The sequence below is a fragment of the Anneissia japonica genome, unplaced genomic scaffold (genome assembly GCF_011630105.1).
Source record: "Anneissia japonica isolate Jap-2015-1 unplaced genomic scaffold, ASM1163010v1 scaffold49524_len4758_cov107, whole genome shotgun sequence".
In the NCBI taxonomy this organism is placed as follows: Eukaryota; Metazoa; Echinodermata; class Crinoidea; order Comatulida; family Comatulidae; genus Anneissia; species Anneissia japonica.
Genome location: NW_022723490.1, coordinates 1 through 4758, shown reverse-complemented (window position 1 = coordinate 4758; position 4758 = coordinate 1). Strand labels below are relative to the sequence as shown.

Here is a 4758-nt window from a genome sequence, read left to right as displayed (position 1 = left end):
AAAAAAAACTTAACCAAAATCACAAAAAAATGAAAAGCACTAAATATTATCAAATCAAAGCAAAGAATCTAACACAGAATTTAACAAAGTAAATGAGAAGATTTTTAAAAATCAAAGAAATAACATAAAATTAGACAAAAGATTACTAGTACTTAACTAAATTTTGTTTAAAATATGCGGTATTTTATAACAAACAACCACTATACCGTAGTAAGCAAATTTTCTGCAATATTCATCAGATTAATGGAAATCTTTGCGTGAAGAGGTGTGAAGACGATTTTGAAGAGCTCGAATAGGGACGTGCAAAAACAACTTGAGCATGATGCACCGTATGATATGGACAATGGTGGTCAATGGTCATTATAGGGTCTGTGGTTATGCATTTTTATAACGCTTCAACGGTAAAAAACCGAATTTTTTATTCAGGAGCGAAGGGGATAGGAATTTGTTTTCCAGACCACTTTTGGGACCGGGGTTTCTGTAGTCTTGAGTGGCTTAGTCTCTAATTAGAATAATAAATAAAGATAAAGACGTTTGTTAATTTGGAACCTCAGAAAAGTGCTCTTTAATTGGAGGTAGTCTTGGAGGGAGACCTGTCTGTCTGTCGGACAGGTGTACAGTCAATACACAACAATTATAGTGGTGCATCCAAATTAACAATTTTTACAGACAAAGAATTAAATTAAAAGTAGACATAAAAGAAACACAATTAGAAATAATACGTTAATACTCGACTACCTTATATCGTCCAAAGATCTTATAATGAAATGCTATCAAAGAGTATTTAAAACTCTTTGCTATCATCAAATAAGTTATAGAGGGCTCAGCTCATTTTTTAGGTGTTCGCGCGGGCTTACAAACTTTTATTATACCGGTTGGCGTGTGTTTGGGCGTCAGTGAGTTGAAATCTAATTTGTGAATTATTTTAAAATTATGATTCATATTCTGTCATTACCTTACTGTACTGTATGTAGCCTGGATGACTTTCTGGGTGAATGGTGGCCTTTCGCTAGTACGACTAGTAGTTCAGTACGACGACACGCCTAACTCTAACTGTCCAGGGAGTCTTTTGTGGTCTACAGTTACTAAAAAAGGTAGGCCTAGACCTAACTACCTACCAGAGCTCTTATACACATCTAGATGTGTATAAGAGACAGGACAGAGCTCGTCGGGCAGTCAGACCATAAAACATATAAAAATAGGCCCACACCAAGCCAACACATCTGTCACAGTCTGAGAGTGCCATTTTCGGCCATCCAGAGGTTGATATTCTTTAAAAAAAATCTCAGTTGGGAGGGAAACCCCTTCTCAATCCCTTCTCCCACCCAGCTCGAGTGAGCTCAAGTCCCCCTGTCGTTGGACAATTTAGCACCCCCCACCCCAGAAAATATATCCTAGAGCCGCCACTGCTCCTACCACCTAGTCGCACTGTAGGGTCAGGCTCACTATAAACGTGCAATTGGACTTTAAAAATCAAGAAAAATAAAGTTCAGTTAACAAACTAGGGTTTTCTTTAGAACGAAACTTTGATATGTCAAGAACAATTCCCTAAAATCGTAACATTTAACTTCAAATATATTTTTCACAGCATACCCTTAATTAACATTATCAATACATTTGGTATGCAATAACGTAAGTTACTGAACCAATGTTGAATAATAGATGGTTGTAAGACGATTATCTACAACTAAGTGTAAAATGTACCTATAAATATCATTATACATACGATGAAAAATAAAAAACAAGTTAGGGAAAATTGCCACACCCAAGTAATTAAACATTTATATTGTTTTGAAAAATTGATGCTGTAATAATATATTTTAATCCGGTTGATACTTTTCATTTTCGATCACTAAAAGTAAACAAACAACATATATCTTCCCCATTAAAAATCTACGGAGATGCTCTGATAACAAATGACATAAATTTGTCAAACATACACCTCCAATGATAATTGCATTATTTATGTAAATGTTAGTAATGGAAGTTTCATATAAGTATGTAACACCGATCATGAGTCTATCGTTGTAAAATCAAGTAAAATTATAATTTCTCTTCTCAATTGTAATATATACAGTACAAAGAAAGTACAGTAAATATATCAGTCACTGCCCATATTTTTATTAAGTGATGTTTATTACATGCTATATCATCTTGTGTTTAACATACGTTACTTTTCACAACGTAGTATTCCTTTCAACTAGGCCTAAGCTTTTGCCTGAAATTTTCAATTTAACATTTCATTATAAATATCAACTATTATGTTAACTAAATATGGTTGAGACACAGCCTATAATAAATACTTACGAAATTGCTTCACTTTAATGATGGACATAGGACCAACATTCGAGGAAAACACAAAGTTATAAACTCAAGTTTCTTGGTGTCAATTGCTCAATGCCATTTTTTCTTAGAAGGTGCTAAAACTTTTATGTGTCGGCGGCGTAAATAAAGTCATTTATAATAGTTTTATGCCCTCTATACTTCATATGGATTAATATTCCAAAACGTAACGTAGGTTGCTGTAACGTAAATTACCTTTCTAATTACAATTACTAATTAAACATGATTACTTAACACCAATGATGATTTACTGATGCTGTATCCATGCTTATTACTTATACTTCTAATGTTTAGTTTGGTTAAAATTCTTGAACTGGTATATGAAGAAATCAGGTAACATATGTTTCACTGCTTAAAAGCGACAATCAAAATTTCAAGTTTAAGACCATATTTTGCATAGATGACTACCATATTTTACTTTTCGGAATTAAAAATACAGTATTCATAAAATCTTATACTAAGCAGATATTAGTTATTACCTCAAAGTTTTCCTGCAGGCAATTATGATTATGTAATGTAAATTACGTGCATTTGGTGACACGGATAAACTGTACCATAACCACACTAAACCTACCTCGATTTAAAAAATTTAAAGTACAAATTGACAACCTTCCAACCAGCTTACAAATCGGTAACCATAAGCCCTGTGGTACACAGCATTTTTTGAATGGTAGATTGCTAAAACGGTATTTTTTATCTGGCGACAGACCAATTTTGCATACTCATGACTATAAATGTCGTCCTAACTCTTTTGTTAGTTATCAAAACTTCATGAAATTTGGTACACTTTTCTAATATATTATGGACTTTTAAATTTTGGTAACACTTTCCACATTATTATCATATTTTTTCATTCCCAGTTGGTGAAACATAGGCGACAGGGTTTGCACGATTATAGTGAGCCTGACCCTGTACGTAAGTAGCCTAGGTTATTAATATTGCGTGCAAGTAAAATTATAAACATCTGTAAAATGTAATGATCATTTTTTAAATGTGTAAAATAAATTAAATCATCTACCATATACATATTTAATACTACAGAAACAGAAATGCTGGTCGACGAAAACATTGTGAAGAAGTCCGAGTGTCCTGGATGATGGCGGTGGTCGATCAGTCCAGGTCAGTTATGCTCTCATCCAGGGTCCTATTGAAATATCATTGAGATACATACACTAATATTATAAGTTCCTTTTGCATTGTGATTGGACAAGGATGTTTTGGATGAATGTACAGTATTAGGACAATAATATAATGCCAATCCATTCATCTGGCTTAACAATCAGTCACATGGTTACAGCATGCTTGGGCTGAGAGAAATTTACTCTCATCAGGATTGAATTATGAATATGCCCAATGGTGGCTCCAGAAATTTGCCGACAAGTTATAGTGGTCCAACATGTCCGATGGAGGTGCCGCCGAAGCCTCGGTCAACTGCCTGAAATAAAACTTCCTAGGTGTTCACAGTGAGAGCTTTTATTGCTTAGCATGGTCCAAAATGTGCTTTTTTTAGACCACAATGGATTGGCAGTCAAAACATTATTTTGATAGGCAAATTATTATTTTTTTTTTTATCCGATAACCTAGTCATGTGTTTGATGACAGGGCATCCAAGCCTGTCTAACGCATTGGAAAATACCCCCTCCCCCTCTCTTTCCCCGCTGGTGCCACTACTGAATATGATACTGTGTCCCCCGTCTGATGCCATGTTGAGAGAATGGCCAAAAATGAATATAAAAGTAAACATTTTTGGAATGCCAATATTTAGGCTTAGGGGAGTCAACCTATACATTATTGTTTGTAGTCTAAAAGCACAATTTTTTTTTGGCATAGTTAATTTAAGTCAACTCTACTATATGAACCCTGCTAGGGATTTTTATTCCAGACCTCGGAACAGGGCTCTAATCCACCCCTACTACAGACCCACTGTCTAGGCCCCCTGTCAACAGATTTCTGGAGGAACTACGCATGGTAACAAAATAGTGACTGCCTTTTTTAAAAACTTATATATTGTGAAACTATGAATTTATGGATATCTTTGGACAGCTTAGAGTTAAATGATCATCACACTTCCCATATATTTCAGCTCTGTAACAGGCAGTTGTGTTCCCGGTTCAAAATAATATTGAGATAGCAGACTTTTAAGGTAAGTTTGTACAGTCAAGACAACTCCAGTGCAACAGAGTAATACAGTGGCGTAGAAAAATATTTTTCATTGGGGGCGATGATTTAGGGGGTGCAGGGGAAAACTGTCCCTCCCCTGACGGTTTTTACCGGGCTGACCAAGCCGTCGTACCGGGCTGGGTAATAAGAGAAAAAAAAGAGGGGAGAGGGAGGGAAAAAGAAAGAACAGGAAAAGGAAAGAAAAAGAGAAGAGAAAAATAAAGACAAGAATAAAAAGGAAGATATCATAATGAC

General features: G+C 35.1%; 1 long non-coding RNA gene across 1 annotated transcript; it reads left to right on the top strand.

Annotated features, from left to right (window-relative positions):
* Positions 1-846: 846 nt before the first annotated feature.
* Positions 847-4575, top strand: LOC117112238. The gene is made up of 3 exons (XR_004445998.1): positions 847-896; positions 3385-3462; positions 4427-4575. It is a non-coding gene; the product is annotated as an uncharacterized LOC117112238 (long non-coding RNA).
* The last annotated feature ends 183 nt before the right edge of the window (positions 4576-4758 follow it).